The sequence below is a fragment of the Dryobates pubescens genome, chromosome 38 (assembly GCF_014839835.1).
Source record: "Dryobates pubescens isolate bDryPub1 chromosome 38, bDryPub1.pri, whole genome shotgun sequence".
NCBI lineage: Eukaryota > Metazoa > Chordata > Aves > Piciformes > Picidae > Dryobates > Dryobates pubescens.
The window spans coordinates 2490639-2516312 of NC_071649.1; the positions used below are offsets into that span (position 1 = coordinate 2490639).

The 25674-nt window shown below is 48.0% G+C and overlaps 1 protein-coding gene across 1 annotated transcript in view; it reads right to left on the reverse strand.

Moving 5' to 3' along the window:
- ELMO1 (engulfment and cell motility 1) overlaps nt 1-24486 on the reverse strand; it is a 372993-nt gene extending 348507 nt beyond the window's left edge. Inside the window, exons 1-2 of the mRNA XM_054177076.1 lie at nt 24355-24486; nt 23707-23777 (exon numbers count right to left, since the gene is read on the reverse strand). The gene's annotated coding sequence lies outside the window, so the exon portion shown is untranslated. The remainder of the gene's footprint in view (nt 1-23706; nt 23778-24354) is intronic.
- Between the last annotated feature and the right edge of the window lie 1188 nt (nt 24487-25674).

Sequence of the window (25674 nt, forward strand, 5' to 3'; positions counted from 1 at the left end):
ATTTGCTATTTATTAAGTAGCTGGAAAGTGCTCTGTCTCATCCAAGTTACAAAGAGAATTGTCTTCTGCTTTAAGAAACTGACAATCTAAGTGACAAAAGGAAATAGACAAGGTGCAGCAAGCAGCCAGTAATGAACCAGCAATATTTTGACTGTGTTTTGAGTTTGATGGCTTCTTGTCAGCACCTGTGAGCTGAAGTTCTTGCTACAGATTTGCTGACACATGGGCAAGCACCACAGAGTATTGGTGAGGCATGAGACAGAAGTAGCACAGGCAACACAAAGGGCAAGATGAGACAGCAAAGACAAGTTTGGAATCACTATTAGTGCAGGGAGAAGCAGCATGAAGGATTCCTTAAGTAATCTGCAAAGAGCTTAAGATGAGGAAAGAAAACTGCAGGAACCTCATAACACAAACTTAAGGCAGAGTTGCTGTAAGAAACTGCAGCTGAAGCTTATGTAATGGTAGAAGGAGCAGAGCAGCTGTGCTTTGGTAGAAAAACCTGCATGGGTCTTCAGCAGACCCATCTGAAGGCAGCTGATGAAGGAATTCAGTGTCAGCTTTTGAGTGTGACACAAAGTTACACACTTGAGGAAGAGTGAGCCATTTTTCTGGGAGCCTTGGGAGCACAGGCATTACTGGAGGTTCAACATCTCACACTTCTTGACATCAAAAGTTTGTGAGTGAATTAGCCAAGAGTCCCTTTGGCAGTGGAGAAACACTGCAGCCACAGATGAGCTTCATACAGGGGTTTTACCTTACTAATAGATTCCTCAGCCTATACCAGCCTTCAGATTTCTTCCCCGCCCCCTGCCTTTTCTCATCACTTACAAACATGAGAGAGAAAAAGGCATTGTTTGTTTTCTTTGCTTGATAAGAGCTCAGCTTTCTCTCCAGTCTGGTGGTACTCCAAGTGAAAAGGACAGCAGATACGCTCTTGGCAACCGTACAGGGTGGGTTTTCCCCCATAAAGCACTTCACTGTGCCAGCTTTCTGAGTAACCTCAAACAGTATACTACTTCTGACAGATGACAGCAGAATGCAATTAGTAAACAAATTAGACCCATATGAGAGTGTGAGTCATGCACAATGTCCTTATTCCAAGGAATAAAGTGGTACCTAGCTACCAAAGAGGTACAAAGGTCTATTTCCAGCTCTTCAACACTTAATAGTTGCTGTCCAAAAGTCTTCTCTAAGCAACAGAGGAAATCCTCTGACAGTGAAGCATGGAGATCCAGTGTGAAGCTGATTAACAGCACTGTCTCCTCACAGTACCTCACAGAGCAGAAGGTATCAGATGGTTTGATAGAATGGCTTGGGTTGGAAGGGACCTCAGAGATCATCTAACTCCAATCCCCCTGCCATGGGCAGGGACAGCTCTCAAGTAGACTCAGCTAATCAAGCCCTCATCCAACCTGGCCTTGAACACTCCAGGGAGGAGGCAGACACAACCTCTCTGGCCAGCCTGTTCTAGAGTCTCACCACCCTCCTACTGAAGAACTTCCTCAGCTCCAATCTTCCTCAGCATCAAACCATTCCCCCTTGTCCTGTGTCTAAACACCCTAATGAGAAGTCCCTCTGCAGCCTTCCTGTAGGATCCCTTCAGGTATTGCAAGGTAGCTCTAAGGTTCCCCCCATGAAGGTGCAAATAAACATAAGAACCTATTATGGTAGCAACACTTTCAGTGTATGACATAAAATTACTGTTTCATCCCAAATCTGGGTACAGCACAGAAGGTTGAGGACATGGTCATACAAGGTACAGTTCCCAGTAAGGAGTGCAGTATTTGACAGCTAGCCAGTATAGATTGGGGTTTAAGCCAGGCAGCAGAAGTGCTCTCAGTCAGTGCATGTAGAGGATCCCCCTGCTCAAGGATTTTCATCCTGAGACCTCACAGGCACACAACCCAAAGCAAGCAGCTGTTGCTGGCACTGTCAGCCTGAACAGGTAAGTGCTTGTGTGACAAAGGGATGCCACAGCCAGAGCAAAGGCATCTCTAGACAGAGAAAAGTTCATAAATAAAACCCCCTGTTTCCTCCCCCTTCTCTCCCCCATGGCAGCAGCTCCAGGTCCAGCTCTAGGGGATGAAGAGGATTAGCACAGAAAGGCAGAGAGCTTGGCAGCACGACAGGGCCAGGAATAGGAAGTCTACCAGGCATGGGAGACCTGCCTCAGAGATTGACTCAGCTCCTGACCCACTTTATGAACTCAGCCAAACTGCATCTTGGTGCCACTAGTCCCCTCCCAGCCTCTCCACGATCTCATGAAATTAGGGCAGTTATCTTCAAGGCCGTGCCTGCCTCCTGCTAATTTTGGTGAGGAGCAGCCTATAGGCTCAGATAACACCTCAGGAAAAAAGGGGGCTGGATTTTACTAGGATCTGGCATGCCAAGAATACAACCATCTCTTCACTTCAATAATGAGGAGTGCCCACACACTTCAACCTGTTAATATTCCTCAAAAATAAGTACAGCTGGAAGCGTGGCACGCTGCTCTCATTCACAAGTTTGCTGTATCCTTACAGACACCTACATTCTCCCCTAAGAGTCTATTTACAGAGACACTTCCCCCAGGGTCCAAGCTTTCTGTTCACGTCCTCTCATTGCTCTTCCCTCCTGCTTTATCCTCCTCTTCGAGCAGAGCCTCTCAGTCACATTAGGCCGACTCGTTGCGGTGGGACACGGGGAACAGATCCAAGCCTCAAGCAAGAAGGAAAAAACACTTGGAAGAAAAACAAACAATGTATTTTTAACCTGGATGGGCTCTCTGGCTGATCTTATTCCCCACCACAACAGGTATATCAACACACCTGAGGAGGAAATGGAGCAAGCCAAGCTGCAGCTCTTGCTGACAGAGAGAAACGTAACCATTAAGCAGGACTGGAATGTTTATAAGAGATCAGTATTGGAGTAGGGGTTCTCACACTGGGGAACCCTTTAGACATCATCAAATGGACTTAATACATATTCCTTATGTTGTTCACAGCTTCCTTTGCCAGTTTGGCTAATTATACGATATTTAAGTTTAAACATATGTTGCCTCCCTTGCAGTGAATCCTCTCCTCCTACATGATACAGCAGTGAAGTCATCTTGCTGACTTCGAGCTGAATCCAGCACCCTCTCTCAAGTAGGTGGGCATTTCTACTTCATCTGGAAAGCAGTCCAGACCTGTGAGGAAAGGGATTCTTCTTGTGATAAACTACCAGGAGCTCCACCACTGCAAATACCCAGGTGCCATACGTTAAAGAACCAGCAGAACTTCCACCATCCTGGGCATGTGGTTCTTAAAACCATGCAAGAAATACTCAGGAGACATCTGCAGCAGGGTGAAAGTGAACCAGTAGATACATGCTGCCATCAATTGACTTTTAAAATTCTATTTAGAAGGGCCATGAGGATGAGCAGAGGGCTGGAGATGCTCTGCGGACAAGACTGAGGGAGTAGAAGTTGTTCAGTCTGAGGAGACCTTACTGTGGCCTTCCAGTATCTGAAGGGGGCTACAAGAAAGCTGAGGAGGGACCTTTGAGGGTGTCAGGGAGTGATAGGGCTGGGGGGGATGGAACAAAACTAGAAATGGGTAGATTCAGATTGGATGTTAGGAAGAAGTTGTGCCCCACGAGGGTGGTGAGAGACTGGCACAGGTTGCCCAGGGAGGTGGTGGAAGCCTCATCCCTGGAGTTTTTTGCAGCCAGGCTGGCTGTGGCTGTGAGCAAGCTGCTGTAGTGTGAGGTGTCCCTGCCCACGGCAGGGGGCTTGGAACTGGCTGATCCTTGAGGTCCCTTCCAACCCTAACAGTTGTATGATTTAAACCAAGACTTAGAAGAAAAGACAATTCCAAAGGGAAGCAAGTGGCAAAAGACTAAGCCAAAAAAGTCTTTAGAAGGACAGAAAGATTAAAAAAAGAATAATCTTGCAGCAATTTATGAAGTGTCATGTGCTGCAGACAGGAACATCTCTTTCAGTTAGTGTGTTCCCCATGATGAGTGTCTTTAGCAAGCAGAGCAGCTGAGCATGCCACGAGAGCTGCATTTCCTTAGCTTAGGATAGGATTTAAAGGGGAAAGACAGCCACTGAAAATAATTGCATTAAATTAACATTAACCCAAACACCCAGAAGAGGCACATCATATCTGAGACTGCCACAGAAGCAGTAACTCAGAATGTGTGCCTGCAAAAGATGAATAATCCTGCTCTGACTGGGCTTCAAAATCCTGAAGGAAGAAAGCTCACCTCAAACAGCATTCCCCAGGAGAGGGGAGGAGAAAGGAAAGAAACGTGGCCTGGTTAAAAAACATCAGTAGGTAGGAACACAAATTGTAAAGTGATGTGGTTCCCAAAGGGCTAACATTTTTTTATGGTTTATACACACATTCCTGCACATTCCTGCCCAAAAAGGACTTTGAAAATAAATCTGACTTTAAGAACTGTAAAGGAAAAAGACATGTGAGAATTTAAACATTTAGGGCAGAGAAGACCAAAACTTCAGAGAGCAATGGAAAAAAATAAGGCAGTCAGGACTGGAGTTGACTAAAAGCCAGCAGTGACTGGTGGCATTCAATTGGTGGATGCACTGCACAAGAGTCCATGAGGCCCAGTGCCACAAGGGCTGGGAAAAGAACAGTGTCACCAAAAAAAGGCATGTAGAATGGAGAGACACAGGACTAACTCAAGGCAGCTCCTTAAACTGAAGAGGAATTTATGCTAAGCATGGGGAGGGGAAAGAGTTATTTAAGGCATTTAAAAATGCTGAGTTACAGCACCTCTTAACTTCACCTGTGAACAGGCACCAGAAATCAGCAGTAATACTACTGGCTGGGAAGAGTAACAGAACTCCCAGCTTCTTACTGCCAGTGCCAGCTGGAAAAAAACCAAACCAAACAAAACCAACCAGCCTGGCCAAGCCCTTGGCTAGCTGCAGGTTGAAAGGAAGAACTAATCCACCACCTGAGGTCTGAGAAAAAGCCATGCTGGAACTTACCACCAGTCCAGCTCTAAAACAACTTCACCAGACCTAGTGCCTCATTAGCCACTGGCCACCTGAATTTGCACAGCTCCTCCAACCAGAGAGGAGTGACAAATTCCATCTAATAAGCAAGTCAGCATTTCAAATCAATAAGCACCTCATTTTCTCAATTCTCACATTCAGGAAAGGTTTTTCCTCTCCTTTTCTGCATCCCTGTACAACTCAGAATATTTATAGAAAGACAGGAAAAAATAATATGAGGGCTTCAGAGTTACAGCAAAACTTGAGGACGCTTTTAGCTTCCAAAAGACTCCCCCTGTCAAGCACATAAAACTTGTAATCCATCCTCACTGGGCAGTAAAAAGTTTCTTTTCACAGTTGAGCTCCCCAATAAAGCAAGGTTTTGTAACCCTTCATCTGTATTTGTGGACCACCTGCTCAGCACTATCCCATATGGACACACAGGACTTCTCTTTATGCTTTTGTTAAGTCTCCTTCATTAGAAGCATTGCTGCCCAGCTCTGCTCTTCCATTGTGTGATCAGCAGAGGATTGTCATACAGTGCTTCACTCAGGTTTTGAGGTTTTCAGTGTTTGAAGCACAGTGCTCCTAAATATTTTTCTTTAAACACTCTGAAGGAAACCTGAGAGCAGCCTGAGCCTCACTCACCCAGAAGACCCTTCACGACTGCTGGCAGCGAGGCTTTGCGTACAGCGAAATCACGCCCTGCAGGCTTCAGAGCTGGAGTCAGGTAAGTTATGGGATGTCAGTCTCATTTCAGCACAAGTTTTAGCCTTGAGGCCTTTCATTTCACTTCTCCTTTTCCTCATATATTTATCTAACCAAGCAAATCAAAGAGCTTCCCTGTGAACAGCAGGGCCAAAGCAAAACCATCTGAAACCCCTGGTGCAGGTTTCCAGCTGTTTAAGGCTCACACTGCAGTCTGTTCGTTACAGTTTCTGCTCCATCCAAAACCTGTCCAAACTTTGCATCTTCAGGACCTCTATTGCTCTGTGCTCTTGGCTGGACTCAGACTCAGCTGAGCATTTAAAAGATATTATAAAGGGGAAAGGGGAGGGGGAGACACAGATCAGTGCTGGGCCCCATGCTCTTTAGTATCTTTATTGATGATCTGGATGAGGGCATCGAGTCCAGCATCAGTAAATTTGCAGATGACACCAAGCTGGGGGCAGGAGTTGATCTGCTGGAGGGTAGAGAGGTTCTACAGAGGGACCTCAACAGGCTGGGCAGATGGGCAGAGTCCAACGGCATGAGACTGAACACATCCAAGTGCCGGGTTCTGCACATTGGCCACAGCAACCCCATGCAGTGCTACAGGCTGGGGTCAGAGTGGCTGGAAAGCAGCCAGGTGGAGAGGGACCTGGGGGTACTGGTTGATGGTAGGCTGAACATGAGCCTGCAGTGTGCCCCAGGCAGCCAGGAGGGCCAATGGCATCCTGGCCTGCATCAGGAACAGTGTGGCCAGCAGGAGCAGGGAGGTCATTCTGCCCCTGTACACTGCACTGGTTAGGCCACACCTTGAGTCCTGTGTCCAGTTCTGGGCCCCTCAGTTTAGGAAGGAGGTTGACTTGCTGGAATGAGTCCAGGGAAGGGCAACGAAGTTGGTGAGGGGCTTGGAACACAGCCCTGCGAGGAGAGGCTGAGGGAGCTGGGGTTGCTTAGCCTGGAGGAGACTCAGGGGTGACCTTATTGCTCTCTATAACTACCTGAAGGGAGGTTGTAGACAGACAGATGTTGGTCTCTTCTCCCAGGCACCCAGCACCAGAACAAGAGGACAGAGTATCAAGCTGTGCCAGGGGAGGTTTAGGCTGGAGGTTAGGAGGAAGTTCTACCCAGAGAGAGTGATTGCCCATTGGAATGGGCTGCCCAGGGAGGTGGTGGAGTCACCACCATTGGAGGTGTTCAGGAGGAGACTTGCTAGGGTGCTTGGTTGCATGGTTTAGTTGATTAGGTGGTGTTGGATGATAGGTTGGACACAATGGTCTTGAAGGTCTCTTCCAACCTGGTCTATTCTATTATAATGTCATACACACAAACAACACAAGCTGATGCTTTTTCTAAGGGCACCAAGCTAAAAGTTGAGAGAGGGGAAGGAAGGGAAGGGAAACAACCCAACTTTTGATACAGGAGCTCTTCTTGTTCTTTCTCCACACCTAATACACAACATTTGGCAAGCAGAAATCCATCCTAAAGCTTTGGTGTAGAAATGCTGGAAGGACCAAGTAACACTCACACCTGAGGTTCTCTTTTATATATGATTTCAGGTAATATTTCCATTTCAGTGCACAAGATCTCCTTCCAGCCCCTGCAAAACATTGCACTTATGGATCAACCTTATCTTGACTGATCTCTGCAAATCATGAACTGCAGCAGGACAGGTTGGGAGGTGATCTGCTGGAGAGCAGCCCTGTGGAGAAGGACCTGGGAGTGCTGGTGGACAACAAGTTCTGCATGGGACAGCAATGTGCCCTGGTGACCAATGGGATCCTGAAGTGCATTAAAAGGAGTGTATCCAGCAGATCCAGGGAGGTTCTCCTCCCCCTCTGTTCTGCTCTTGGGAGACCACACACATATTGCATCCAGTTCTGGACTCCCCAGTTCAAGAGGGACAGAGATCTGCTGGAGAGAATCTAACAGAGAGCTACAAGGATGCTGAAGGGACTTAAGCACTGCCTTTATGAGGAGAGGCTGAGAGTCCAGGGGCTGTTTAGTCTGAAGAAGAGAAGTCTGAGAGGATTGAATAAATCTTTATAAATATCTGAGGGCTGGGGGTCAAGAGGCAGGGGACAGGCTCTGCTCACTTACACCCTGGGATAGGACAAGGGGCAATGGATCTAAACTCCAGCACAGGAGGTTCCACCCCAACAGGAAGAACAACTTCACTGTAAGGGTCACAGAGCACTGGAACAGGCTACCCAGAGAGGTTGTGGAGTCTCCTTCTCTGGAGACTTTCAAGAGCCATCTGGATGCATTCCTATGAAACCTGCACTAGATTCTCTGGTCCTGCTCTGGCAAGGGGGGGTGGACTCAATCTCCAGAGGTCCCCTCCAACCCCTGACATCCTGTGATCCCTGAAGCACCAGTGTATAGATAGCTGCTGTTGTTCATTCTTAGATTTTCATCAGTTATTTGCATAGTCATTCCCACTCTGATTTAATCCTCCCTTTCACGATTGCCTAAGTCTACACAGCAAATGAGAACAGTAAATCAAGCTAAGCACTTGGCAGGCATCTACTGGTGAGGTCACAGCGAGATCCTGGAACAACACAGGCCCTCTGGTATGGAAAAGCCTCGTGGAGTTCCCATGCAGTTTCAGTAACCATCATCTGACCCAATGAGCAATGCTGAGACAGATATAGCCCCTCTGTGGAAACTGGCTGCAAACTGGGTGAACACCCAGGGAAGTGATAGAATTGGCATCCAAAGCTTCAGCACTGACGTGTCCCTAATGCAGGAATTGTGGCTAGAGTGCAGAGCGCAACCAGCACAGAGCAGGGCTTCTGCACCTAGAGGCATCAAGGGAGCTCAGAGCTAGAGAAGGAGAAGTGAAGGTACAAAGTCCTCACTAAAAGCTTATCAAGTTTGATTACACAGAGAGGGCCTAATTTCTCCAATTTTCATTCTCTCTGACTGGAGGTGGGGGGAAGGGAAGTTTTTTATGGGGCAGAAAAGTGAAGTATTGCTGAGAAAAGGTGCACTTGGCTCAAGGAGAATGACAGAAGAATTACTTAAAATGTGTTTGTGATTCATGGTGGTTCACTAGCTTCTGATGAATGCTAATGTGTTTGGGAGTGATAGAAAGGCTTGTGCAGGTGTGACAGGAACGATTAGTCAGTTATTAGTAAGCTGCTGGCTCTGCTGGCAGCCTCCCTGCTGAAGCTGTGCACTGTTATAAAGGACCTGCCAGTAACTCTCCACACGCTGCCAGAACAGTCAGGACAACAAATTATATCTGCAAACATTTCTTTCTTTCTCCTGCCTCCTTGGTAGGATTTGCAGTCAAAGCAAAGTGCTGTATGCTCAAGCCAGCGTGGCTCCTCCTCAGAAGGGAGCATAAGGAAAGAATCCAAATCGTTCCAAAGCTCACTGCCTCTCCTCTCCAAGCCCTTCTCAAGGGGTGCAGCAATATGGATCTACCTCTGTGGACCAGCACACCCAGGCTGGTTTAAATCTAAACTTCATCTTGCTTTAGTGTAACTGCTCCCTCCCCTCCATCTGTAACTTTACAGCAAGCAATAGAATTTTATTCTCTGTTAACACTCTGGGGATCTGCTCATCTCGGGTCTGAGAACTACACTCAAGGCTTTCAAATGCGTTGCCAGTTACCCTAATCACAGAACATTAGGGGTTGGAAGGGACCTCAAAAGCTTAATCAAGTTTATCCATGCTGACCAGAGCAAAGAACGTTAGGGGTCAGAAGGGACCTCCAGTCCAGCCCACCTTCCAGAGCAGGCTGCAAGGAAATGCATCAAGGTGGGTTTTGAATGTCTCCATGGAGGAGACTCCACAACCTCTCTGGGCAGCCTCACAGTAAAAACCTTTTCTTTATGTTCTCATGGAAGCCCCTCTGTTTCAGCTTGCACTCATTGTCCTTTTGTCCTGCCATTGGACATCACTGAGCAGAGCCTGGCTCCACCCTCCTGACGCTTCCCTGCACATCTTTATCAACAGGAATGAGGTCACCCCTCAAGCTCCTCTGCCCCAAGCTACAGAGCCCCAGCCCCCTCAACCTGCCCTCAGCAGGGAGATGTTCCACTGCCTTCAGCATCTTTATGGCTCTGCACTGGACTCTCAAGCAGTTCCCTGACATCCTTCCTGAGCTGAGGAGCCCAACTGGACACAGTATTCCAGATGTGGCCTCAGCAGGACAGAGTTGGGGGGGGGGGGGGGCAGGGAAGGAGAACCTCTCTAGGCCTTTTAATACATCTCAGGATACCATTAGCCTTCTTGGCTCACAGTCACCCTGTTGCCCACCAGGAGTCCCAGGTCCTTTTCCCCAGAGCTGCTTTCCAACAGAACAGCTCCCAGCCTATCCTGGCACATGAGGGGCTGATACTCAGTAGCCCCTTTCTAACACATAAGCTAAAGCAGCAGGAAGGACTTGAATTTCATTGATCTTCAGCTTTCAAGAAAACACATTATGATCCCTTAATCATAAATCAAGTCCAATCCTTAAAAGGGGACCATCCAACAGACACTTGGGAAACAAAACCCAACAGCCACCACTTTCTAAGAGCAACAACACAAACAGCAGCTTGCAGAACCCAGGAGCAGCCTAGTGTTGGCTCTGGGCACCACTGCATACCCGAGACACCCAAGGGCTGCAGCACAAAGCTCACCACTGGCTCTGGGCACCACTGCACACCTGAGACACCCAAAGGCTGCAGCACAAAGCTCACCCTTCCCACAGGGGGAAGTGACAATTTCTGTAGCACAGTGGATTTCTGAAATTAAATAATCCCAAATAACCCACAAGTGGCTTAATTTCTTAGCTACACAAAATTCTCAGGGTCAAAGGTCAGTGGAATGAGATGAAAACCATTCATCCAGACTTCAGACTCTTGATCATAAGCACAGCCATGTGCCTGTGCCCAACCAGAGCTCCCAATTAAGTCTGCAGAAACTTGCTTTCCATCTACAGTTTAGTGGCAAATTCCTTAACAGCCTCAACCATTTAAAAAAAGAGACAAAACCCAGGCAGAATAAGCAAAGCCTCTGCTGCCCTGCTGTGCTGTCACACTGCATGTTTGCACACACATGCAAGGATGCAAAAGCCAAATATTTTGATGAAAAGAATGCTGCTTGAACACAAATTACAACCTCTCGTCTCCTAAACAGAAACAAAACCCATCTTCATAGGAAGACTTTGCAAGCTGTTCAGAAAGCAGCTATTGTCAGAAGCATAGCTGCATAAGATGCTTCCCACTCAGCTGCTCTGCCCCAAGCATTTCTTTCCTCCATCATTATTCATGCCTGCACTGCAAAACCAAGAAGAGTATGACCCATATGTGTGCTGGTTTGTGCAGAATCAACAGGGTGACTTACAAAAGCCAACAGAACTTAAGTGCATCTTTAATTGTAATTTAATGGGAACAAGAAGCCTTCCTGTCTTCACACCCACCCTCCCACCTTAAAAGACCCAGAATAATCTAGGATTGGCCTTAAAAGCTCAAGAGCTTCCTAGCTCAAGAGCTTCCTTACTCCCACTGCAGCCTTATGGTAGACAACTCACAACGCTGCCTGCTGAACGCTCAAACTCTGCAACAGCAGACAGAAGGATGGGAAGAAAGAAGGGGGGGAAGGAACAAAAAGATACCTCCAAGTGATGGTTCTGAGAAAGCAGCCAATTTGCACAGCTCCTGACCCATGCAACAAGCCCAGTTGCAAGATGATTTCATTATGCACCCCCAGGGAATGCAAAGGTGGTTTAGGAAGCTGTCATGGTCCTGGCCCTGCACCCAGCTGGACAATAGTGTGTGTAAAATAAGGGAGCCTTAAAGCTGTGGAGGAGCGAGGTGTTGCTGGGGAACAACCACCTGTTGTGTGCCATTATAGATCACTCTTCCATCCTTCAGAGTGTAATTTACAGGTAACACAACAGTCCAGCAATATTCAAACTCAATTCCCAACTCTCTGACAGGCTTGTGTGGCTGAGTCAGGAGAACAAAACACAAAACAAAACCAAACCCACAACACAATTCTCTCACACTGATTTAAATTACTGGACTAAGACACCAGGGATCACCAATTCCCTGTTCTAGCCTTACCTTGCCTAAATAAAGACAACAGTCTCCCTCCCCTCCCATTTTCAGTCCTGCTAATGCTTTCCCCCTCTGCTTTACTTCTCTTTCCTTCTTCCTTTAACCTTACTCTGCCATTGTCAAAAGTTCCAAGGCACATGAACAATTTTCTCAGCCACTGCTCTGCAATGCCAAGTTCTGCCTTTCACTAGCAGTCTTGGGATACCCCCTCCAACCCTTCCTAAACTGTACTCCTTTCTTTCAAGAGCAGCGTTTTCTGTTGTGCCAGAGGCCAGGAAGGCTCCTGGCAGTACAGCTCTGACAAAAAGCCTCAAACTGAACAATCTCTTATTTTGTGTGGCGAGAGCAGATAAGGAAGTCCAAACCATGGTTTTTAGAAGGAGAATACAAAAAGGAATGCTGCTGGCATTGTCAGGTTTTAACTAAGCACAGAGAAACCTTATCACAGAATCACCAAGGTTGGAAGAGACCTCAAAGATCATCAAGTCCAACCTGTCACCACAGACCTCATGACTAGACCATGGCACCAAGTGCCACATCCAATCTCCTCTTTAACACCTCCAGGGATGGTGACTCCACCACCTCCCTGGGCAGCACATTCCAATGACGAACGACTCTCTCCATGAAGAACTTTCTCCTCACCTCCAGCCTAAACTTTCCCTGGCACAGCTTGAGACTGTGTCCCCTTGTTCTGGTGCTGGCTGCTAGAGAAAAGAGACCAACCCCTTCCTGGCTACAACCTCCCTTCAGGCAGTTGTAGAGGGCAAGAAGGTCTCCCCTGAGTCTCCTCTTCTCCAGGCTAAACAACCCCAGCTCCCTCAGCCTCTCCTCATAGGGCTTGTGCTCAAGGCCTCTCCCCAGTCTTGTTGCCCTTCTCTGGACATGTTCAAGTGTCTCGATGTCCTTCTTAAACTGAGGGGCCCAGAACTGGACACAGGACTCAAAAATCTTCCCTTCCAAAGGGACATGTAGCTACCGATGCCTTCCACCAGCAGGAGGAGGGTGAGCTCCTCATACCTACAGAAAGATACTCCACAGAAAAGGAGGAAAAGACATCACCCTGTGGAACTCATCTACCCACAGATGTAAATAACATTCCAGTAATTCCATCCTGTTACTGCAAAAGCCAATGGTGAGGCCAAATGCCACAGATATCTGCTGGTCATTCCCAATACCACCTTGCTTTTCTTCTGACAAGTAGAGGTGTTCCAGCCCTTGGGCCAACTTTGCTCCAACAGCCCTCTGTCCTTCTCATGATGGGCACATGAGAACTGGACACAGTATTCAAGTCTGGGTCTCAGAAGAGTGGAGTAAAAGGGGCAGAGTCACATCTCTTGACCTGCTGGCCACACTCCTCTCAATGCACCTAAGAAGTGTTTTCAATAACTTAATCTGGGACACATTTCTCCCAACATTTATCTTCAAGAAGAGTCTCCCACCTCATTTAGTCTGCATACCCAAGGACAGTGCACACAGACAAACACACATAAACCCACACAACTCTTTCCCAGTGGCCACTAGTGGCAATGGGGTTAGGTACAAACCTAACTGATGCCCAGGTAGCCCAACTCAAATGAGGCCACTGCAAACAGACCGGGATGACGAAGCCAGAAGATGCAGACAGTGTTTTATGAGTTCTTCTAACAGGGGTCATTCCTGCTACTTCTTACCTGAATTGGCACTATGTGGCACATGTGAATCCTCCTTCCTATGAGAACACTACCGGCACTGAAGCACTGCAGAGCAGCTGTCCCAAGGACACACTCTGTTAGGACCCAGTCTTCAGCTAGAACCATGAAATCACTTAGGGTGGAAGAGACTTTTAAGATCAATTCCAATCACCAACCTGGCACTGCCAGGTTACCCTGAACCATGTCCCTCAGCACCACAACTGCACCTCTTAAATACCTCTAGGGATGGCATCTCTACCTCTTCCCTGGGCAGCCTGTTCCAGGGCTTGGCAACCCTTTTGGTGAAGTTCTCTCAACTCTAACCTAAACCTCCCCTGGCACAACCTGAGGCCATTTCCTCTTGTCCTGTCACTTGGAGCATGAGACCAGCACAGCCTCATTCCAGCTGGTTGTAGAGAGCCATAAGGTTTCCCCTCAGTCTCTCTTTCTCCAGCTTAAACAATCCCAGTTTCCCCAGCTGCTCTTTATAAAAGCCATGCTCTAGACCCCTCACCAGCCACCTGATGCAAAGACTGCAACTACATCCTTCCAGTGCCAAAGCAGTGCTCACAATGCCTCTCTTCCATCAGGTTAAGACCACATAGTTCCACAATTACCATCACAGGTCTCTGAAGCAGTACCTGCAGCAGAGCACACCGCTCAGCCACTCTCTGAATTCAAGAGCAGGACATCAGTGGCCTACAGACTGCACTGACTCAAGATTTACTATTTGCAAGTTAAATTAAAACTACTGCTGGTTTCCTAAATGACTCCAAATTGCTGGCCTGAGAAGCTACCTCCCTCTTCAATCGTATCCACAGCTGGAGGCTCTTTGTTAGAGAGGCGACAGGACACTCTCTAAAGGGGGGCCCTCCCACTTTGAATTTCAATAGATCAAGAGAGAAAAGCCTCAAGACGGGAAAGCAAGGCTTATCCCCTTAGTCAGGCTTATGGGGACCAGTGAACACGGCAAGAACAATTAGATGGCAACAAAAGGATCCGTGGGTTGACTCAGGTTTGATTTTCTAGGCTAGCTTGGTGGTGCTTTAGTCACCGAATTCAGGCAGGCAGGGCTGATTGCTTTTCCCCTTCAGCTGTTGCTCCTTTAACTGCAGAAAAGTAGCCCACGGGCCAGCACTGTTGCTTTTGCAGCCTTCATACATTAATTGTCCCAAACTAACTCCTTGCTATCTCTAGAGTCAGGTGAACAGTCCTACAAAACCTAAGCAATAACACCAAGTAAATAAAAATAAAACTCATCTTAAACCCTCCTGTTTTAATTTGAACTTACACACCACCACCACTGACTTGTGAATGTTTTGATCCCTGCAGCACACGAGCCAGGAAACCCAGTTTGAAATTCCAGTGCAAATAGCCCAAGACCATTTTATCTGTGTGTTTTGCTTTAAACTGGAGCTCCAAATTATGCAGATCATTTTCTTCCCTTCTCTCTCTGCAAACATGTCTCCTCTATCATAAAGTGTTTTCTGACTCATTGGCAGCTGCAGGGGATGAAGGCTTTGAAACCTTTGCCTCCCAGAAAACCATCCCAAGAGGGCACAAGGCTGCCGACTCTTGTTGTTACACAACCACACAAGCTCTTCCAGCAATCTAGCTTTATAAGGTAGCTAGAAGGGGGTAAAAAAACCCACACACAGAGGTTATTTTTGGCAGGTCAAGAAATAAAAGCCCAGGCCAGTGCACATTAGAAGAGTTCATGAAAGATACTGTGCAAGCTGCATCCCAAGGCTAACCCAAGAAACAATCTGAAATCATCAGCATTTTATATACAGAGGGAAGAAGAGATGCAGAAGCTCCAACAGGGTCCAGACCAAATGAGAAGAAAGGCTGAGAGAGCAGCAGACATCTTTTTTCCCTTGCCACATTTTATACATATTTTGGCTACAAAATATGAAACTAACTCTTTCCAAAAGGATGCCATAAATTGGCCTAACATTAGTCACAATTCCTTGGTACTTTTGATCACTCTTTGGGCCATTTTTCATGCTCCTTCTCTGCAACTGGCACTAAGCTGTCAAATCTTTAATTGCTTGCCACAGATATGGTTGAAATTGCATTAAGTGGTCCAAAGTAGAGAAGACCTTACATTTTCTTTCAGCTTTGTAGGCTTTTTGGTGGGCTGGATCTCTTTTTCCTCCCTTCCTTTACCATATTCTCCTGAGTAGTCAACCACCACCACACCAAACATTCTCTTTTGCTCTCCCCTGGAAGCTCTCACTTGTTTTCTGCCTTACTTTTTTCCTCAGGAAAAGATTAAGCACAAGAAACTTGAATGCATATTTATAGAAGAGGCTATAGACCTCTATACAGCACAGCTCAGAATTAGATTACCATGTCTAGACCTGAATGCTGGTAGTTTGGTGAGCAGAAGAGAGGTCAGAGTATGTGTGAAGAGGGACAGTGGGAGGTGGGGTGAAAAGGTTGATAGGAAGAATGTACTTGGACCACAGGGGGTAGAGTCTCAACAGATAAATGCCCTGGTGCTTGAAGGGAGAGGAGGAAGGGGGGGAAAGCCAAACACCAATATTCCAGCATTTTAAAAGCCCAGTGACCAAGGCTTATATTAAATAGCCTTTCCAGAAGGCAAGGACCCATCCTTACCTCTGGGGATTTATTTTTTTCAGTTGGTTTGGCTCACTTATTTAAAAAGTCTGTCCAAGAATCCATGCTCTGAGCCAACACTCATCAAGTTTCATTTTCCAGATGAAGCCATGACTGTTGGTATGAAAACTAAGGTAGAATTGTATTCCAGACAGCAAAAGCAATAGAAGAGACCATATTTGAATGTAACAAATACATGCACTGGCACCAAGAGTAAAAACTGTACCATACCAACTTGTGACATGGACATTTTCATCCCTTTCCTATTAGGGAAGAAAAGTGCAAATCAACTTCACTGTCTGGCCAGGGAGTCTTAAGTGACTAGTTTGAAATTCCTCATGCACCCACCTCAGCAGATTACCACCCCTCTTAAGATATGAAGCAGCCATTTCAAGAGTCACCCCCACCATGGTCACTCTGGCAAGACTGACCAAAGCATCATAGAATGGTCTGGCTTGGAAAGGACCTCTGAAGGTCATCAAGTCTCACAGTATCACCAAGGTTGGAAAAGACCTCAAAGATCATCAAGTCCAACCTGGCTCCACAGACCTCATGACTAGACCATTGAACCAAGTGCCACATCCAGTCCCCTCTTGAACACCTCCAGGGACGGTGACTCCACCACCTCCCTGGGCAGCACATTCCAATGACGAACGACTCACTCGGTGAAGAACTTTCTCCTCACCTCCAGCCTAAACTTCCCCTGGCACAGCTTGAGACTGTGTCCCCTTGTTCTGGTGCTGGTTGCCTGAGAGAAGAGACCAACCCCTTCCTGGCTACAACCTCCCTTCAGGTAGTTGTAGATAGCAATGAGGTCTCCCCTGAGCCTCCTCTTCTCCAGGCTAAGCAACCCCAGCTCCCTCAGCCTCTCCTCATAGGGCTGTGCTCAAGGCCTCTCCCCAGCCTCATTGCCCTTCTCTGGACACCTTCAAGTGTCTCAATGTCCTTAACTGAGGGGCCCAGAACTGGACACAGTACTCAAGGTGTGGCCTAACCAGTGCAGAGTACAGGGGCACAATGACTTCCAACCCCCTCTGCAGTAAGCAGGGGCATCCACAAATATACAGCAAATTGCCAGCCTGGACAGGCAAAAGCCTGAACCACTGACCTGAGACATCCCACATATCCCTCACCCTTCTGCTGGGCTACACAATACATGGGCTAAAGGAAAAACAAACAAGCAATATTTTCCACTTCAGCTACAAATTCAAGCACCATCATTCACGTACTTAAGAATATATGAATAGTTAGCTTAGACAGTTTCATATCTACAGAGGAAAGTGTTAAAAAACAACCACATTCCATAGAAGCTTATTTCAATAAGACTTGTGATAAACTCTTTCCATCACTCCAGAACACAGCAAAATTGGATTTATTTACATTTTCTTCTAAATTAAAGTTCATTCTCCTATATGCACAAGATTTAATCAGACAAGGCTCCCAGGAGACCTAATTGTGGCCTTCCGGTATCTAAAGGGGATTACAAGAAAGCTGGGGAGGGAGTCAGGGAGTGATAGGACTGGGGGGGAATGGAGCAAAACTAGAAATGGGTAGATTCAGATTGGATGTGAGGAAGAAGTTGTTCCCCACGAGGGTGGTGAGACACTGGCACAGGTTGCCCAGGGAGCTGGTGGAAGCCTCATCCCTGGAGGTTCTGAAGGCCAGGCTGGATGTGGCTGTGAGCAAGCTGCTGTAGTGTGAGGTGTCCCTGCCCATGGCAGGGGGGCTGGAACTGGATGATCCTTGAGGTCCCTTCCAACCCTAACAATTCTATGATTCTGTACACATCTCCTCTTCCTACATAAAAAGTCAGCATCAGAAGAAACAGATACACACAGAGAGCACACTCTCTACTTATAGCATGTGCATGATCACAGGAAGTCAGCTACATGCCTAATGATCTGTAAGTTTCCAACAGACTAAATAGGAGCCCTGCCTCTTCCCGTTCTTACTCTCAAGCTGACAATGAGCTAGAAGAAAAACACCTTTGACTAATACTACCCACAAATCATACATCAAATTTCAACTGAAGGAGGAAGGCTGCTGTGCATTATTTCATAGAATTGTTTCAGTTGGAAAAAACCTCAGAGATCATTGAGTCCAACGGCCAACCTACGACCACCACAGCCATTAACCCATGCCCTGAAATGCCACATCCACATGCTTCTTGAGCACTGGGATGTCATTCATGCTGACTTACTGAGCAGTTCTCTATGCCACAGAATCTCTATTATAAAGTGATTTCAAAGACTTGCTGGTGTGCACTAATAAGCCAGTATCACAGTATAACTAAGGTTGGAAGAGACCCCAAGGATTATCGAGTCCAACCTGTCTCCACAGACCTCATGATTAGACCATGGCACCAAGTGCCACATCCAATCTCCTCTTGAACACCTGGATAAGGAACAACAGGTACAATCTTGAACATAGAAGATTTCACCTCAACATGACTTGATGGGGTGCTTGGTGCCATGGGTTAGTTGTTTAGGTGGTGTTGGATTGGTTGATGGGTTGGACGCGATGATCTTGAAGGTCTCTTCCAACCTGGTTTATTCTATGAGGAGGAACAACTTTACAGTGAGGGTAACAAAGCCCTGGAGCAGGCTGCCCAGAGAAGTTGTGGAGTCTCCTTCTCTGGAGATTTTTTTCAAGCCCACCTGGATGCATTCCTGTGCAGACTACCCAAAGTGATCCTGCTTTGGCAGGGGGATTGGACCTGATGATCTCCAGAGGTCCCTGCCAACCTCTAATGCACCGTGATAACCATTTAATCTGGAAGAGTTGCCCAACTATTCATGTTAGTATCTTTTCAAGTTATTTCTGGTCTCAATGTATGTGTGAGGAACCACAATAATTTGTGCTTGTGGGAGCTGTTTTAGAGTGTGAAAGCTCTTTGATAGTTGAGATATTTGAGCCTGTTGTCACATCCTGCATATCCTTCCTCGTCTCAACTTCAAAATGTTGGATGTATTTGATACCCAGGTTGTCAGCTTCACACATTGAAGAGGAAAAAAGTCATAGAATTGTTAGGGTTGGAAGGAACCTCAAGGATCATCCAGTTCCAATCGCCCTGCCATGGGCAGGGACACCTCACACTACAGCAGGCTGCTCACAGCCACATCCAGCCTGGCCTGAAAAAGCTCCAGGGATGAGGCTTCCACCACCTCCCTGGACAACCTGTGCCAGTCTCTCACCACCCTCGTGGGGAAAGAGCCTCTTCCAAACATCCAAGTGCACACAGAGCACTTTGTCCATGCTCACACACACTCCCTGATTTACAAAAAGCTCTGGAAAACTAAAGCATCTTCAAGCAAACACCTTCTGCTGTACTAAAGGATGGAGGGTTAATGCCATCACACCTGCAGCATCTGAAGTTCTCTTAGAGGCAGTGACCCATCCCCCTTTTCAGCTGAAGCAAGCAAGAAAGAAGAAAGCCACCTATCATATGTGTTCATGGAGCTGATTAAAAAAAATTCCTGGCTCTGATGATACAGGATGTCAGAGACACTTCTACCCTTCATTTGCCACCATGGGTTAGGGCTGTCCAATAAGCATTTTGAGCTGAAGACTTCAGGAGAACATAGCAGGTGATAAGCTCTGGACTGAAGTCTGTTTCTTGAAAAAACTTATATCAAATTATGTAACTGATGAATACTCTAAGGGAAAGCATTTAAGGACTGGACAAAGCCAGAGAAACCCATAGAGGTGGGAGAAATAAATGCATCAAGGATCAAAGAAGACACCAAGGTAGAGGTGGTAAGCATGCAAGAAGAAATTACAAGGAGCACTTCACTTTGAAAATTAACAAACAAACAAGGAAAGCAGAAGCAAAACACAAGAAAACACACAGCTAGGACACAGCTATTATTTTGCAATAGCTCTCTTTGGGAACAATTTGTTTTCTTATTGCCCCCCACCCCCTTCAGCCTCTTCATCGAGGAGAATGTTTCACTAGCATTTTAAATCAACAGAATTCAACCTGAAAGGGGAAACCTCCCTCAGCGTTGACTGGCAGTTTCCATTCCCTCCCTTGTGCTAGTGCTAGCTCCTGTGGAGTTCTGCAGTGTTATTTGCCTGTAATTGAAACACAGCAGCAAGGAGAATTATGCCCTCTAAGAACAGGTAGCTTATCACATGTGCCTAATATCTCCAATTCTTCCAGTATCTTCAGTTCTCAAGCTCACTAGGAATGTACCAAAGTGGGTTCACCTGCACATAAACCAAAACCACTTTTCTAAGGGGACCCTCATCAGCATTAGCTTCAAGTCTTCTTCGTAGTGCCATTTACTACTGAACACAAAAATGGTTTGTCCATCACTTCCATGTTCTCACTACTGACTTCCCCTCCTGGCAGTCACTGCAAGTGAGCCTACTGCAGCCCCCTCCAAGACTCACAAAGGAAACCTGCCAGCGGTATCAAAACGTTCTGAAGTGTTTGCAAACAAGCACCATGCATATCACTGGTCACCTCCTAAGCACAAGCCACTGCTTTACAAACCAATCCCCTCAGCAGACTGAGAAATGAGTAGCTTGCTGATGGGTACCACAGTACCGCACCTGCCACTTAGTGTCTGCCCATGAGTCCACCTCTGCCAGGTCTGAAATGGAAGAAACACATTAAGAGGAAACACATTAACCATCCCCCATGGCATGGGCCATTCATTAATATTCCTCTGAAGTGTTCACAGTGATCAGAAAACTGAGGAGACTCGCAGAAAGGTGCTGACATTATCAGCCTCTCGCGTGCCTCACAACACTTCCAACAATGAGAGTTTATGCCACAAACCCCAAATCCTTGCAAACCGCTTGATGCAAAAATGCTGACTGAAAGAAGCCTCCCAATTTGGTGATTATTCTTCCATTCATCTCTGTACCACCATATGCAAGCAGTTTATTTTATGTTAAGTGTCACAGATGTATTATCACCTCTTATGATCTGTACTATCAACTGCCTGCCAACATACTGGCTTCTGCCAATTGCTTTTAGTTTCCCTTCTTCTCCTTTTCCAGTGCTCTAATTGGAGGGGGTGGGGAAGGGGGGGGCAAAAAAAAGGCAGGGAGGGTGGTGTTAAAAAAAAAAGCCTGAATCCAGTAGAAAGAAAGTGATCCAAAAGCCTTTAAACAGTTGTGCTGCTAAATTGACACAAGTTTAACAACGTGTACTTGGCACATTCCTCTTGCCACGAATACAAGAACCTTTTTCTAAAGAGAAAGTCATTCAAAGCAGGGAAATCTTTTAAAGATACAGCACAGGCCTTACACAGTGGTGGTTTGATGGCTGCTACAAAGCCATTTCTAGTCACAAGTGTTCAGACCACAAAGACTTCATGACTGAAAAAAAAAAAACCCTTTGTGAAATCTCCTTTTTAATAGGATAATGACTGAACAGGGAGGTAAAGCCAACCAACTCATTCTCCTCAAAGCTGTACCTTCAGGAGAGTGCAGGGATGCAGCAGAGGAGAAAGTCTACCAGAGCCAGGTGTTAACTATGCAGAGAAATCAACCAGAAGAGACTAGAGTACTTTTGCTTGCTCCAAGGGCAGGTGATGCTTTCCAGTCTCCAGGGTCCCCAAAATCCCATTGCCCTCTATCATCACTAACAAAAGGGGACACTGCACACTCATAGCACAGCACAACGAAGAGGGCTCTTCAACTTTAAAGGGACCATTTACTTTGAGGGAATAGATAAGCAGAGTTACAAGTCAAGAGGAAAATTCCATTCAGTGGCCCCATCTAAGTCACAAGCAAATCCTTATCTGGGAATCACAGAGATGGAAATGCTGTGGCTGGCCATATATCAAAAAGAAGAGAAGCCTGTTACTGGAACAGGAGGGACACTGCATGCCAGTGTGCAGGTGCACTGGCAGGGATCTAGAGAAAGCTTTTCCTACTTACAGTTAAATCTATAGATGTTAGCTTGACCCCACCACATACAGTAGCACAAGATGACAGCCACACATCTTATACATGAACAAGGAAGCCCTGCTCCCTGTGTATCAAGATGGGCAACACAAACTCACAGCCCAGCTCCACTTTGCAGGCTGAGTACTGTGACCAAGCACATTTATGAGCCCAAACCTTCTAATCAAAGGGACTTCTGCTAGGTAGAAGAAAAAACAAAGAGCGGAAGGAAGGGTGGAGCAGCACGTTACTCTTGATCTGCAACTCACTGCAGATCAACAGTGCTGTCAGGAAGTGCAAGGGACGCAGCAGTGTTTCAGCAACAGTTACACCTTTGTGCAGCATACCAAGCTTTCCTAGGGTAAAGGGGCATGAAGAAAAAACACTTCTTAGGACAATCTGTGCAATATGTTGCACCTGAGCAGCGTGGAAACAAAAGCATCTGCTTTTAAGAACATGCATGGGCAGGTTATGTAATAATGACTACTGAACTGCAGGTGTGCTCAGTGACCAGCAAAGACTACAGCAGAATAAGGAGGCAAGAACTTCTCCTAGCCCCTCATCAAAACCCACCTGAACTGTACACCTGTGAAGTTTTTCCTGGCATATAGAGAAGGGAAAATATCAAAATGGTCAGTACAGCAACCAGTCCTTCCCACCCCTCCCCTTCTTCATTAAAAAGTGATCCTCAGACAGCTGACACTCAAAAGCAAAGCTGCAAGCTACACAGAAGACGAGCATGCTAGAGTGCCCAGGGAGCTTCAAACAGGTTACAAAGAGAGACCAAAAACAGTCAGCTACCCCTATGCAACCTCCATGAATAAACTGGGAACCAGGTACACCTCTAGACTGGTCCAATCACCCACTCAGATCCACAGACTGCAGTGGCAGTCTCTCTCAACAATACCCATGTCACGTCATGCCAACACTTTATCCATATTAATCCTCGTTTTCTCTGGCTGCTGAGTTTTTAGAAGTTGCTGCAGCACTTTTAACAGCTTTCTAACATGTGTGTTAATGGGTATCAACAGGGACTTCTATTAGTAAACTATCCTCCTCCTTACCTAGTTAAGGCATCAGATTAGGTCTATAGCACCTACTTATATACATTAAAAAAGGGGGGGGGGGGGGGAGGGGAGGGAGGAGGCAATCAGAGTGAAAAAAAAAAGGCAAAGACAGCAAACTCACAGCTTAACTGGAAGAACTTTATGGAAATTCAAATGTGTTTTTCTTTACTGTGAAATACTCTGCATAAGTCACTCAATCAGGCAGGAATGACACAGAAAGAATGGGACTAGTGTGAACAATGAACGATCCATAAATGTCTCCAAGATTATATAACCAGGGATGAGACAGCATGCGTGTGTGTGCATTTGGGGGAAAGCAGGAGAAAGAGCCAAAGGGAAGAGGAGGAAACAGTGTCCTCAGTCACAGATACAGGGCTCTGCACAGTTCTTAGTCAATTTCTCCCTCTTCGCGGAGGATAAAAGGTTTTAACCGGAGGCAATCAGGCAGCCGAGGGACAGAAGCAAAAGAAAACCCAGCTGTTTATAAATGTGCTTCACAACATCCCTTGCTGAAACTGCACCATAGCTGCTGGTTTGTGAAATCCGGCTCGCAGGCAACCACGTTTATACTACAGCAATTAACACCCTATTATTATCATTGGCACTCTCCGTGCACTTGCTGCACACTCTGAGCCTTGCCAGGTCAAGAGGGATTCTTATCAAGTTAAGAACAAAACGTTGCCGATTTGAAATGTACTCACTGTTATTTTTCAGGAACTCCTATGTTTACTTTACACCATTCCCGGGGGAGAGCTGGACAGTCGTACGAGTTCTGCAAGGAAAAGATATTCAAAATAAACTTTGTAAAGGCTTCCAGCCAAGAAACTTTGAAACCGTAACTTTCTGGACCCGCTACCCACTTGCTCTACAAGACAGCGCACCGCGGCTTTGCGTAACCACCACCCACATGTCAGAACAACCATTTCAGCCGAAATCCGTCAGCGGTTTCATCACTTCTGTGAGCCCAAGCTTAGGAAGAGGCAAGCACACGCACCCCCCCCATCCCACCCGAAGCTCTTCAAGGCCAGGTAGGGAGCCCCGCAGGCGGCGGCTGGGTACCAGCGCCGAGCCGAGAGCCCGGCGGGCTGCAAGGATGCACTTGCTTCGAAGTTGAGGCTTCTGCTGCCGAGCGGCTCCGGCGCCCGTGCGGACACTTGCTGCGGAAGCAGCCTCTGCCCGAGGCTGACCCACGCGGGACATGCCGGGGCCGGTATCCCTAACGCCTCCCGCCCTCCCGGCCACCCGCCGCCGCCAAGTGTCGCGCCGGTCCCGCCGAGGCCCCGCCACCGCTCACTCACTCATCCCCCCCTGCCCCGGGCGCCCGGAGGTGCCCGCTCGCTGCTCCTCACCAGCGGCCTCCGACCACCAGGAGCAGCCGGGGCGGGCAGGGCCGCCCGGGGCACAAAAGGGGCTGCGGAGGTAGGGGGTAGGCAGCGGGAAGGAGGCCGTAGCGGAGAAGGAGGAGGCGGCGCTGCGGAGAGCGCCGGACGGCTGTAGCAGGAGCGACGGCGGGCCGGCGGAGAGGGCAGGGCGGCGGGAGGAGCCGCTATGCTATGCGAGGCGGGCCGGGCCACCCCCCTCCCCGGCAGCAGCCGCCGGCCGAGGCCCCGCCGCACTGACAAGCACGAGGTTGCGCTTCCTCTTCCTCACGGCGACCGCCGGCCGCTCCCTCCAGCTGCCCCCCGCTCCGCCCGACACCAGCTCCGCCGGGGACCGGCTGCCGATGCCTGCCGCGGGCAGGTGCGGAGCTCCCCGGCCGCCTGCTCGCCCCATCCCGCTCCTCCTCCGCGACTCCTCACACCACACTGGCCACCAGCTCCGCGGCTCGCCTACCTCCCAGGGCGGGCAGCACCGACCCTGCCTCAAGGACCGGCGGAGCAGCTTAGCCACCTCACCGCCGCTGCCACGGTGTGCTGCGCTGCCCCCGGCGCTATCCCATCCCGGGGCACTCAGCAGCTCCCCACCACCGCTCACTTCCTCTTTCTTCCTCCTGCTGGCCGCGCCACGACGTGCAGCCCTGGGCTGGCCGTCGCTGCAGAGGGGGTCCTGCGGCTCAGCAGCACCTACGGCCGGGGGGGTGGGGGGGGGAGGTGACACCCGTCCGTCCCCCTCCCTCCACCTCTACCAGCTCTCGCTGCTCGATGCGGCTGGTGCCCTTCCTCCGGCAGTTCCCACGCTACAGCAAGCATCTACTGCGCGTCCGAAGCGAGCCCAGCCAGGGCTGGGACGTTCTGCTTCTCGCCCCAAGTCGGAGAGGGCACAGCCGGGAGAGGGCGGCAGCGCCCACGATTCGCAGCGGTCCCACCGAGCTACAGCCCACGAATACCGGCTCCCACCTTGGCCGGCATTCCGAACACCCCCAGAATCCCTTACAGCCAGCGAGAGTGCCCGGCCCATGACTTTGGCTCCCTAGGAGAGTAGAGTATCATAAAACATCAGCTTAGAAGGGTCATGAAGTATTATCCCATCCTACCGTTTCAGACCTGTCCCAAGTGGCTCTCTCCTCCATCTGCTTCCTCAGCCTTCGTAGCTCTCCCTTTCGATCTACTTTTATGTTCTTACCCCCTCACGTGCCCTTTCACTGTTCTCCTGATTAACGGTCTCCACCTGCTGTCCCCACCCTGATTTCGCAAACAGAAGACCATAAAAATGGTGGGTTCTACGCAGCT